The 13,984-nt window shown below is 39.3% G+C and overlaps 1 protein-coding gene across 4 annotated transcripts in view; it reads right to left on the bottom strand.

Moving 5' to 3' along the window:
- LRRC4C (leucine rich repeat containing 4C) overlaps positions 1–13,984 on the bottom strand; it is a 191,798-nt gene that overhangs the window by 30,625 nt on the left and 147,189 nt on the right. The window lies entirely within an intron of this gene.

Here is a 13,984-nt window from a genome sequence, read left to right as displayed (position 1 = left end):
TGATATAAGAAGTTAAATCTTTGGAGCCCTAGACTAGTGCTCTGCCCAATATATGTTTTTAACATGAATATATTAAGGGAGGGAAGAAGCTACTTATGCTGTGAGTTCTTCCAACATTCTCAAAATTCATAGGAAACTGCTTTTTTTGTTCCTTGAACAGATTTCACTATTACTTCCATATGAAGAAAATGAAAAGAACATTTATTGAGCAATTATCAACTTTCATGTTAGTCATCCACATTGCACTTACTTGTCTTTCTGCATCATTAGACTACGTGTCCTAATGCGACAAGCACTATATCCCATTTTATGTGCATGCACAACCCAGTAACTGCCACATAGTGTGCATTCGGTAAGTATTTCCTAAATAAGTGGATGAAAGAGCTTAGTTGGTTATAAACAGAAAAAAACAGTGGTGAAAGTACATCCTGAATCTAAATCACTTAATTAATCAGCACAATTAGAGCAAACCTCAAAAAGTTGCTATTTCATAATCAAAACCTGTTGACATCAACAATTTCATATAGTCCAAGCTAATATTGATAGTTCCCAAAGATGAACAATAATTTCGGAAATAGTTTCCCAATCAAATTTCTGAAATGTATGGAAATCCTCTTCAGTTTACTTCTCATTGTAAAAACGTTTATGTACCAAAAAAGAGCCAATACTTTGATTTTGGTGGAAGGTCTTCTAGCTTAAAACATTCAATTTGTGAATGGGTAATTAAAATAAAACCAGAATAAGCACATTCAGTACTGAGATATAAAGAGGTCATGTCTACTGATTATCTGTATCAGGTCCACAAACATAGAGCAGAAAAGTCAACCACTTGCTCTGCCATAACCCTAAATCCAATGGTACAGACATTGGTACATCAAGGTATTCATGCTATTTTCTCCTAACATCGCTGCTCAAATACTATGACTTCTCATAGTTCTATTGTGACTTCCTCCTTTGTTATTTGACTTTCCCATGGAGAGAATTAACGATTTGCTCATCATTTTTTCCCCACAGTATTCTCTTCATTATACCATCTGTAAGCTTGGGAAAATCAAGACCATCTTCTATTAACTAGTACATGGCCACTACAAAACACTGTTCTGGCCATGCACAGGAAATAACTCTTACTTAGAATGAAGTACCTGAAGGATATACATGGATGTGAATCTATATGCTACATAAAAGTTTTTTTGGCTCCTAGTGGTATCCTCATTTCACTTTGGAGATCAAGATGTGTGGGAGTAAGAGATGGTACATACTAAAGTGTCTTTGATTTTCAAATCACAGCCTTCTGCTGTAACTGATCTAAATTCCTGGTCGGAAAGGACACAGGATACTTGTGGTCTGCATAAGTATGGCATTTATCTTCATGAGTGCAGTAATCAAGAATGGACCAGGATTGGTACAGTCATGAGTGACTTATCCCATTTCCCCTCACAAATGAGGATAAATGACACAACACATCAGCACCCATGCATTCTATATATTTTCCTGCATTTATGTCTACAGATGCAAACATAGAGAAGGTCTTTTCAAAGCCTGATTTTTTTTAACTTTATTTTCAAATATTCAGCTAACAAGAACAATGGAGAACTTGTGGGAAAGTCATAAGGGATGAAAAATGCTAAAATCACTTTTATAAGTTATGCCGCTGGAGAGGACACCTCAAGAGATCCTATCTCTGGAAACTCTAAAATGACTATAAGCCTCAAAATAGGATTTCCATGGGTCTCTGGATGCTGTCATTAAGATAATGCTGTGAGAAAGTCACAAAGGCCCCCCAAGAATACTTTACTAGGGCACTCACCAACCTGTAGGAAATTCACAAAGATAGTGGTTTCAACAGAGTGACTTCTAAGACCTCCTATGTGTATAACAGAAAGTGCTACTGGTTTACTTTATTCTCATAGGACATTCATTATCCTCAGAAGATATGCATTACTTAATTTCTGAATTGGACTAGGATATCCTCATTGAGCTTTTTAGTTGCCGGTAAGATGGATAGGGTACAGAAGGCTGAATAATGGCACCATCCAGGATCTTCTCTGTGCCTAACCCCATAGCCAGATAATGTGGGGACTCAGTGTGAGCCCTGCCCTGCGGGGTATGGGGTTTTCTACATAACTATGCTGTAGCACCATTGAGAGCATACTGGATCATTTTAAGTTCTTGCATTCAAATGTAAGCATGTACTAAAGGAAATTTAAACCTAATCAGGATCTCTCCCTGTTAGGAAAAATCTACTTCCCTAGAGTTAGTTCACTAGAAAATTATCATTCCCAGCTAATCAGAAGGCCAAGTCTCTTCTCTTCCAAAGCAGTTGGGAATTGCAGTTTTACCTCTGGTTACCCATATCTAACTTATTTCCAATGTTGTTAGTCTTTAGGATCATTTAATGATAGCTGGTGGACCTCCACCAATAGGCAGAACAGATCCCAACCATCTTCTCCAGTCTAATTCTCATACTTGGCCTGATGACATCATTTTTTCAAATTTATCTTTGATCCTATGCTCCAGTAGATTACACTCTATTCTCGAATTACTTTGGGAAATGTTACCAATTTTATCCCAAGTCCATTCCTCCATATTTATTTGCAACCTCTTACAGGGACTCTTGTCTTTGTTATTATAAAATATTCAAGAGCTGAGGCCCTCAGTGACTAAGGGTCTGGCTTGTTCTTTACATTTCTAGATACCCCAAATTACCGACTTAATCCCCTCCAGCACTGATAGGTTTTCTGTTAGGTATCTCATTCAACATGAATTGAATGCTTCCTAAATACCAAGGATGATTCTAGACATTTAGGATTCTGCAGTGAGTCAGAAAGTGACAAAGGTCTTGCTTCATAGAGCTTGCTTCTGAGGGTTTAGACAGATAATATAAACAAACCAGAAAAGATCAGATAGAGATGAGTACTGAGATGAAAATTTAAGAGTGATGAGTCAAGGAATGACTGATAGGAAATATTACACGGATTTGGTCTAGGAAGACCCCCTCTGAAAAAGAGACATTAAACTTTAAGAATGGCAAGAAAGAACTCAGACATAAATATATATATAGGAGAAAAATATTCCAGGCAAAGAGAATAGCTAACATAAATTCTCCAAGTTTGAGGAAGTGCTATAGTCTAAATGTTTGTGTCCACCACTTACCCAAATTCATATGTTAAATGCTAATAACCAACGTGATGATATTAGGACATGGCACCTTTGGAAGGTGATTAGGTCATAAGGATGGGGCCTTCATGAATGGGATTATGAATGCCCTTATAAAAGAGGCTCCAGAGAGACCCCTAGCCCTTTCCTCATTCGAGGATACAATGAGGAGTCTGCAACTAGGAGGAGGGCCTTTACCCTACCACACTGGCAAACCAAACCTGTCTCTGACTTCTGGTCTCCAGAAGTATGAGAAATAAGTTCTGATGCTTATAAGATATCCAATCTGTGGTATTTTGTTATAGCAGTCCAACATGCTTCCAACAAGAAGCATGTTGTACTTAAAACATAATAAGGGGAAATATAGGCTAGTCTAGTAGGAAGAAAGTGAGAAAGCAGAAGAGTAAGAGATGTGAATGAGGAGTATAATAGTTTCCTTTGGTTTCCATAATTATCACAAAAATGATGTCATAAAACAACATAAATTGATTATTTCTCAGCAATTAAAGTCAGAAGTCTGAAATTAAGAAATCAGCAGGATTCTCCAAAAACTTTAGGGGAGAATTCTACTTTGCCTCTCCCAGCTCTGGTGGCTCCAGACATTCCTGGTCTATGACTACACAATTCCAACCACTGCCTCAGTCTTCACAGGGCCTGCTTGTCTTCTCCATGTGTCTCTTGTATGAGTGTCTCTTATAAAGACACAGGTCATTGTATTTAGGCCCACCTGGATAATCCAGGATGACCTCATTGCAAGATACTCAATTACATATGCAAAGGTCATTTTTTTCAAATAAGGTCACATCTGCAGGTTCTGGATCTTAAGATGTGAGCACATCTTTTAGGGAGCCAACATTCAGTTCATTATAGAACATTAGCCCTGGGAAAGAGTCCACCTGCAATGCAGGAGACCCCAGTTCTATTCCTGGGTTGGGAAGATTCCCTGGAGAAGGGATAGGCTACCCACTCCAGTATTCTTGCCTGGAGAATTCCATGGACAGAGGAGCCTGGTAATCTACAGTCCATGGGATCACAAAGAGTAAGACACGACTGAATGACTAACACTTCAGTTGGTAAGCCTGGTAGGTCAGGAAAGCAATTTCTTTGTATACTATATGCAGTGTCAAGCTCTTGCAGAGTTCCACGATGGAAAATAATACAGCCTTATTTGATTTTTAAACTATCACACTTCTAGCACGAGAACAGACTGAAGTCACAAGTAGTAGGTCAGTAGTACATGTCAGAGATGGCTTGATCTAGAGTGGCAGCAGAATATAGAGAATTAGATAATTAAGGCTTTTTCCTGGAAGGTAATGTCAAGAACATTTGTCTAGGGATATGGGGATGACAGGAAAAGAAACCAAAATTTTGCCTTCTGCCACCTTCCAAGGTAGCAGTCCAAACAGCAGCTGTTCTGATCTCCCCACCACCATGCTCCACATGCTTGTGAGAGCATTTGTGTCAAGAGAGCACTTCCACTTCCCTAGCTATTCTTAGACCTTTGAAAATATTATCATCTTTCCTAGTCTGGCCCTTGCCCTAGTCCTTATGGCTGGTTGGGCCTCATCTCATTTTATTTCAAGCAGGTGTCCTGCCCAGTGACCAGTCTTGCTTTATTTATTTATGTGTTTATTGATATAGGTATTTTATTTATTTATTTAGACCCATCTTGTGTCAAAACAAGACTGTTCCAGTTCTTTCCCATTGCAGCTCAGTACCCTGGGCATCCAAGAAGAACCTCGGTGATTTGATTATAACCTGAAAATAGTATACCATTCAGCTTATGTCAGGAATGTCAGAGATTCCGCATTTTCTTCAGGTTAAGCTGGCACTCTGGGTACAAGTCTAACAAAGTTTCAGAACCTAACTACAACAGTTACCACCTCTGTCACCTGCCTGTATTCCATATGTAACTTCTACAGAACTATAGTGTCCAGATTATCTTTTTTACTTTGGGGACCTCTTCTGAATACACAAAGAAATTGACTTAATCAAAATAATACCCATTTTTATGGTAATGTCTTTTGAAGAAAGGATAATTTCAATCAACTATGACATCTCCCTGGTTAAGTTGAAGTTCTGCTAGACTAGACTGAAAATTAGGGTATCTGAGTAATTCAATACAGATAGAGAAAGGAGGTGGCAATTGTGCTGTGGTTCATAAAGTTAAGTCCCTGGATAAAGGCCACATCTTCATATTGAGTGAGCCATTTGATAGAATGTAAATAGAAGCCTAGAATATTCTCTTGGATTCTGGGGGAGAAACAAAGCAACATAAAATCCTTGTCCTTATTCTGTATATTTAGCTGTTCCAATATAAGCTGTTCCTAGAAGCTATTCCAGAGCATCTGCATAATATTATTTCTGGTAAGTGCCTCTCAAGCTTATTTCTAAATAAGTTCGATTTTTTTTTTTCAGAAATATTTCAACATCAAAAGCTACATGCACCTGAAACTAAATGTTCAATTTATTGGTTACAGGTTGTGAGATATTCTTTTGCCTCTTAAGAGCAAAGGAAAATTTAGGATTTGGTATTCCAAAACTAACAGTTGTTAGAAATAACCTTACCAGACCAAGCTTAAAACCTACCAAGAGAATATATCTCTGGCATGTGGTATCTGGCAGCAATGAAAAGGAACTGCTGCTGTCTGGCTCTGAATTAGAACATTTGTGCATCTGAGAGATCTTTCCTATGATCCATCAAAGTGGCAATTGTTTAGAAATACAGGTCACCAGGGACTTCCCTCATGGTCCAGGGGTTAAGAATGTGCCTTGCAGTGCAGGGCATGTAGGTTCAATTCCTGGTAGGGGAACTAAGATCCCACCTGAGGCAGAACAACTAGGCCCGTACTCCACAACTAGGGAGCCCATGTGCCACAACTACTGAGCCTGCGTGTTAAAACTAGAGAGCCCTGTATGCTGCAACAGAAGATTCCGTGTGCTGCAGCTGGGACCCAGTGCAGCAAAGTACATAAAATAAATACTTTCAAAAACAAAGAAAAAAAAGGTACAGGTCACCAATTTAATACCTATCAGCATGTGGGGAAATATAGATTCAGTCCTATTATGTTGGGGCTATTTAAATGAGAGCTGCTGTTTTCATCATGAAACCTGTATCAATAACTGTGGGTTAAGAGAAGGAAAAGAGTACAAGAAAAAAAAATCCTAGATGAATATTCATCTCTTTGCTCACTTATTTACTCATTAACTAATTATTTTGTTACCTTTAAGTCACCTAAACCTTACTGAGTTTGAAATGATTAACTGGGAATTGGGCAGACAGTGGAGTTGGGGTGGATCTTAATTATGCTACACTGCCAGAGAGTGAAGTCCATACTGCCACATAAAGGGAAAAATCCCCTTAAAGACGGAAATTGGTCATTGATTTTTTTTTTTTTTTTTCTTCTTCTTCACACTCAAGAGTCAAATCCCCTTCCCACTGTTATTGTTAGAGAATCCTGATCAGGACAGAAGTCTCAGATGTCAGAGAAAATGTTCAAATTGGAGTTAGAGAAGCCATTCCCAGGTTAATGAGCACAGAGCAGCAGGCATTTAGGAGAGTTTATTTGGAGAAAAGAAACGTCTGCAGAAATCAAGTGATTAAGATGTGATACTCAAAGCGAACTCTGAGCGATCTCATTAGGGGAGACTAAGAATAGTCAACAAATGTAATAAGAACCCTGATACAAGGTCACAAACATCCCAGTACAGGCCAGCTGTGTGGGACCCACTGAAGAGGAAGATAGGGAACCTGACTGGATCAGATCACGAAGTCTTCCCTAGATGACATGAGTTTTTTCCCAAGTCCTAAGAGAGGAAGAACCAGAAAGTTTTATACAAGTTTTCATTACATTTTATTCATAGTTCTCCAGATGTGCTTATCTATATTAAATTAGGCTTCCTTAGTGGCTCAGACAGTAAAGAATCTGCCTGCAATGCGGGAGACCCCAGTGATTCTTGGGTCAGGAAGATTCTCTGGAGAAGGGACTGGCTACCCACTCCGGTATTCTGCCTGGGAAATCCCATGGACAGAGGAGCCTGCAGGCTACAGTCCATGGGGTCACAAAGTGTTGGACAGGACTGAGCAACTAACACTTTCACTTCACTTTTTCATATTAAAATGCATTCCACAATTTATTTATTGTTCCACAACATGTGTGCTAAGTTGCTTTAGTCGTGTCTGACGTTTTGTGAGTCTGTGGGCTGTAGCCCGCCAGGCTCCTCCGTCTACGGAGATTCTCCAGGCAAGAATACTGGAATGGTTTGCCATGCCCTCCTCCAGGGGGATCTTGCCAACCCAAGGATCGATCCCAGGTCTCCTGCATTGCAGATAGATTCTTTACCATCTGAGCTACCAGGGAAGCCCCATTCCACAATGTAGGTTCTATCATTCTCAACTACTTTGAATAACTGCTGTACAAATGTCACTTTCTCACAGATTTTCCTTCACACATGTTCCTCAAAGGACCCCCTACTCATCTGCACATAGCTACTCATATTCTTGCTCTGAAATTACATTTTTTAAATCTATTTTTTCTCTTAAAAAAAATAGTTTGGCTATGCTGGGTCTTTGTCGTGGCATGTGTGGGCTCCTCCAGTTGTAACACGAAGATTTAGTTGCACCACAGCATGTGGGAACTTAGTTCCCCAGTTAGCGACTGAACCTTTGTCTCCTGCATTTGAAGGCAGAGCCCTAACCACTGGACTACCAGGGAAGCCCCTCTTTCTGCCTTTTTAAAGCTATTCAGAAGAATATGTTTCATGAGTATCTGTGTGTGTTAGTCACTCAGTTGTGTCCAACTCTTTACGACCCCACGGACTGTAGCCCACCAGGCTTCTCTGTCCATGGGATTCTCCAGGCAAGAATGCTGGAGTGGATTGTCCTTCTCTTCTCCAGAAGATTTTCCTGACCCAAGGATCAAATCCTGGTCTCTTGCATTGCATTCAGATTCTTTACCATTTGCGTTATAGGGAAGACCCAGGGACATTACATAGCTTTTCCACTACCTTATTTCCTGAGCCTAGAATAATGTTTGGACAGGATAAGTCATTCAAATGACTATTAAATTTAAAAAAAATGCTTTTTTATGCCTTTGTAAAATCACTACCTAAACTACACCTTTATGTCTTACTATATAAATGAAAGAATATTGAAATGGAGGTTTCAGCCAAGGAACCAAGATACAGTAGATGATACATTCTAAGGAGACAATGGAGGCTGACAATGGAGACAGTCATAAGTGCCCGCACAGCTCATAACCTCTTACACAGAGCAGATATATCAATGGGCCAGAGAAAGCTCATAAAGAAGATTTCTTTGGAGAGAGCTATCCTATGCATCCCAGTCCTAAGGGAAAGGGTGGGTAGTCTTACATCCTGTTGTTGTTGTTGTTCAGTCGCTAAATCATGTCTGACTCTTTGTGACCCCATGGACTTCAGCATGTCAGGGGTCCCTGTCTTTCACCATCTCCATCTCCTAGAGTTTGCTCTAATTCATGTCCATTGATTCAGTGATGCCATCCAATCACCTCAGTCTGCTGTCACGCTCTTCTCCATCTGCCTTCAATCTTTCCCAGCATCAGGGTCTCTTCCAATGAGTCAGTTCTTTGCATTAGGTGGCCAAAGTATTGGAGCTTTAGCATTAGTCTTTCCAATTAATATTAAGGACTGATTTCCTTTAGGTTTGACTGGTTTGATCTCCTTGCAGTCTAAAGGACTCTCCAGAGTTTTGTCCAGCACCACAATTCAAAAGCATCAGTTCTTCAGTGTCCAGCCTTCTTTATGGTCCAGCTCTCACATCCATAAATGACTACTGGAAAAACCATAACTTCAACTATGTGGATCTTTATGGGCAAAGTGACACCTTTGCTTTTTAAATACATGGTCTAAGTTTGTTATAGCTTTCTTTCGAAGAAGCAAGCATCTTCTAATTTCATGGCCACAATCACCATCTGCATTGATTATGGAGCCAAAGAAAATAAAATCTGTCTTTGCTCCTACTCTTTCCCCTTCTATCTGCCATGAAGTGATGGGACCAGATGCCATGATCTTAGTTTTTTGAAAGCTGACTTTTAAGCCAGCTTTTTCACTCTCCTCTTTCACTCTCATCAAGAGGCTCTTTAGTTCCTCTCCACTTTCTGGCATTAGAGTGATATCATCCACACATCTGAGGTTGCTGATATTTCTTCTGGCAATCTTGATTCCAGCTTGTGAGTCATTCAGCCTGGCATTTCACATTATGTATTCTGCATATAAGTTAAATAAACAGGGTGCCAATATACACTCTTGGCATCATCCTTTCCCAATTTTGAATCAGTTCCATTTAAGGTTCTAATTGTGGCTTCTTGACCTGCATACAGGTTTCTTGATACACAGGTAAGGTGGCCTGGTATTCCCATCTCTTTAAGAATTTTTCAGTTTGTTTGGATCCACACAATCAAAGGCTTTCTCATAGTCAATGAAGCACGAGTAGATGTTTTTTTCTGGAATGTTTTTCCCTTGCTTTCTATGTGATCCAGCATAATTGTGTTGGCAATTTAATCTCTTAGAAATTAAGTTTAATTTCTAAACCAAGCTTGCTCTCAGTACATATACTGCTGAAGCCTAGCTTTAAGGTCTTGCATCCCAACCCTCCATCTAGTAAAGAGAAGGTTTAAGAAGATTATTAGAGGAAACTTTTTGAGTAACTTATCAGTGGGCCATGACTTACTGTCATCAACATGAAAGAGAAGATTGTAGAAGAATCCTGTCCCTCATCTCAAGACTAAAGATAGGACTGTGATGGCAGAGTAGAGAAGATCCAAGGGGGCTCTGTCTAAATCCCTTGCGAAAAATCTCAAAGGCAAGAGACCAAATGTTGCTCACACATTTGAGGGAGTTGATGAGAGTCTTGGAGATATTTTAGATCCTATGCAAAAGGTCTGCTTGCAGGAAGTAAATAGCTTACCAGAAGGAATCTGCAAGTATTTCTGGATGCCCAGAGGCTGACGAAGGAGTCAGTGATGTTTCAGAGAACAGACCCGCACTCTCAGCAAGGCAAATCTGGGGGGAGTGAGAGTGGAGGGTGGGTCACCAAAGAACACACGCACACGGAATGTCGCTGTAAGAAAGCCAGTTTCAAATGTCTGCAAACCCAAAGGCATCGTAACTCAAGACAGTGCCAAGCAAGTCAAAGCCATTCTGGCCCCCTCTAACCTGATTTGCCTCACCATGATCCAACCAGGAAGAGTGGGCAGAGTTGGCAGATGGAAGAGGAGGAGGAAAAGAGAACTAGGTGACAATAAAGAGAAGAAAACAGTCTTGTCTAGACCCTAGACTGTGATGTGAGGCTTCCTACTCAAAACCAGGCCTGTGCTAGAGAAGGTAGGAATCTCAATGTTAAAACAAGTTCACCGTTTTAAGCGTTAATATAATTTGAATATGTCAATTACTTACCACAGGACCTTATAATTACATAAATATTTCCAGAAAGTTTTCATCTAGGGGCAGAAGCAAGTCTAGTTCCAACAGGATAAATTTTAATTGGGAGAGAAAAATGAAATCATCTTATGGTTCCATCTATAATTTGTATCTATTCAATATAATAGTTACTATAATTTTACTAATAACAACAACATGGGATTTAGAGTTTGAAATTCCGAGTATAAAGCTCTCAAATTTCAAATTTTAACCTTATTTCTCCCTGGCTATGCTTCACATTTTGCTAATGATTGGTAATGAAGACAATGGCAGCTAAATAAACCATTAACTTGGGAATAGGGCTTCCAAATTGATACATATACATCATTTTTTAATCAGCAACAAGCAATTTCCAATGTTTAAATATTTCACAAGTATCTGGTATTTCTAAAAGAACTCATGAAAGGACAGTACATTCAGGAATTATTTGAAAATCAGAGGTAATACATCCTGTCATATATTCAAACTTTGCTGAACAATGTGAAGAATCTGGAAGAAAGAGATAAAATAATTATGTGTGGAAGGGATGGGATACATGATAAGACACAAAGATTAGGAAAATACAAAACAGTAAATATTTGGGGGGAAAAATAAGGTACTGAAGGGGATTTCTTCCATTTCCGTAGAGTACTACTAGTTAACCTCAATGAATCTTTCTGAGTTCTCGTGAGTTTTATACAATATTTGACCACAAAAATATATTATTTTACCAAATACAGGATTCACATGGCTACTTTGGCCTATTTGGTTGTTCACTTTTACTACGTGCCCCATATTTTCCCTTTCTTGACTGTTTTTATGGGAGTAGTTGAAACATCCATTCCATAGAGTAAAGAGTAGTCAGCTGATCTGACTGGTTGAAAGATTGAAAAACAGCCAATTTGCATGTTTATCCTAACTTAACATTTGTCAGATAAAGGCTCTTGGTCACCTTTAAAAGCTGGCAAGCCAAGAGAAGTGCAATTCAGGAGCATTATTAATTAATAAAGACAGATATTAATTACTTAAGTTATGAGGACAAACTTATCCTGATAAGAAGTCTTTTGTTTCAACACATATCAACCGATTTAACAATTATCGCATATTAAATGCTCTGTTCTGAGCTATAGGGAAAATAGAAGCAATTGAGACTGAGACATACACAAAGGTTTTGTCCTTTTCCTCATTACTTAATCCTAGAAACCATTTCTGACAGGAAGAAAAGAAAGGGAAAGTAGATGCAGAAAAGGTAGTATTGTTTCCCAAACATTTTATCCCTTGAAACTAGAAAAATTCTACAAGGACTGTAGTTTAGCTAAGAACACAGTAGTTTAAATATTCATGAATGAGTGCAAGTGAACAATGGATCATATTCATAGTTCCAGTGATTTAACTTCTTACTCATCATCATCATCTTTTTTATTGTCTGGAAAACTGGTTCCGGAATAAAAGAAAGAACAGAGAGACTGATCATTTGACCATTTTTATATCCCAGATGTCATTTCTAAGTCCCAGTTTTGTTGTCCACTCCTCAGGGACTCAGTCTGTCTGACCTTCATTAGCTCATAAGCATCCTATTTGCAAACTCTCTTCACCTTTGCTTCCCTTTTGCCATTTTCCTTTGGTGGAAAGGTTAAAAGAAAATGAATTCTAATAGTTTGGGGTAGAAAGTTAGAGAAAGAGATATAGATGGAATTAATAAAGAAAATGCTGATATATGGCAAAACCAATACAATATTGTAAAGTTAAAAGATAAAATAAAAAAAAAAGAAAATGCTTCTTGGATTTGCTTGGTGGTCCAGTGGTTAGGAATCTACCTTTCGATGCAGGGTTTGATCCCTGGTCTGGAAAAATCCCACATGCTGCAGAGCAACTAAACATGTGTGCCAAGCCACCAAGCCCCTGTGCCCTAGAGTGCATGCTCCACAAGAGAAGCCAGCACAGTGAGAAGCCCACACACCCCATCAAAGAGCAGCCCCAACTCACTGCAACTAGAGAAAGCCTGCGTAGCAAGGAAGACCTAGCACAGCCAAAAATAAATCAGAAAAGAAATTTTCTTAAGAAATTCTTTCCTTTAGGTCCAGGGTAAGAGGGACAACAAGGACTCGCCTGTTGATTACCTGGGATCTCTACTGCAGACTGAGACTTCCTTGCATCTCTTCTCTTGAATGAGTTAGGACATTGCTCTGTAATTATTCTTCTGCCCAAGTAGCAAAACCCCTCACCCCATTTGTAATGAGCTCCTTAAAGAAATCCACAAGGGTTTTGTCATCTTTGTAGCTACAAGTTCTTCAGCTTCTTTCCTTGGTTTCTCGTTGTATCTATTAGGATCAAGTACTAAAATAAGTGCTATATGTAAGGTATGTCATTTACATCCACTTCAATGGTAAGGAAATAGTGACATGATAAGGTTATTTAGGGGCTTCCCTGATGGCTCACATGGTAAAGAATCTGCCTGTAATGCAAGAGGCCTGGGTTCAATCCCTGGGTTGGGAAGGTCCCCTGCAGAAAAAAGAAAATGGCAACTCACTCCAGTATTCTTGTTTGCAGAATCCCATTGACAGAGGAGTCTGGCAGGCTACAGTCCATGGGGTTGCAAAGAGTCAGACACAATTGAGAAACCAACACACACACACCAGGTTATTTAGTCAAAGCTGGTGATCAGCAGAGCCAGGTTTCCAGAAGCCCAGGCTGTCCAAAATCAAAGATAAGGCACTTTAACTTATAGTTCTAAGCACCAAGTACTCAGAAGGAAAGGATATGGTGGCCTTTACTGTGGTCATTTTCATGAAATAGGATTTAATTTAATTCCCAACTTACCCTTAGCCTTTCTGGCTAAGAGGTTCTCATTTGCCATCTCACCTCATCTGCAGGCTCCATTATCCCTCTAATCACGTCCACTACCTGTCTCTTTTGTCTTGTGTCTTCTATGGTCATTTTGTTAAAGGGCAGCAACAATATTGCACCATGTCTTGATCAAGCAGGCATCCTATTTGTCAAGGAGCCAAGCAAGAAAAGTCCTTAGAGTGGTCCCCTTAAGCCAGTGCTTGGCCTATTTCCCAGAAAGCCGGGTGCATCTTATCCATACCCAAACCACTGTACCACATACAGGTACATCTATATCCATGAAAAGTTTCAGAACTATTTTGAACCAAATTTGATAAAACAGCCTAGAGAGAAGGACAGCTTCACAGTATCTTGAAGGCTTGATTTTAATAAGGATTGGCTGTCTGTCAGAGGGTTTAAAACAAAGTGTGTTGCATTTCAAAAGGAGTTATCACCTCCTTTGATGTTCTCAATCTCTTCTTATTCATATTGAAGGTGAGAGTAAGGTAACATAAACTCTCTCTTAAAGAAATCACTGAGTAAAATATTTCCATTCTAAAGACAT

Source organism: Bison bison, unplaced genomic scaffold (genome assembly GCF_000754665.1).
Source record: "Bison bison bison isolate TAMUID 2011002044 unplaced genomic scaffold, Bison_UMD1.0 scf7180017854252, whole genome shotgun sequence".
NCBI classification, from domain to species: domain Eukaryota; kingdom Metazoa; phylum Chordata; class Mammalia; order Artiodactyla; family Bovidae; genus Bison; species Bison bison.
Note: the sequence above shows the minus strand (reverse complement) of the source record. Positions and strands in the feature narration are given on the sequence as shown.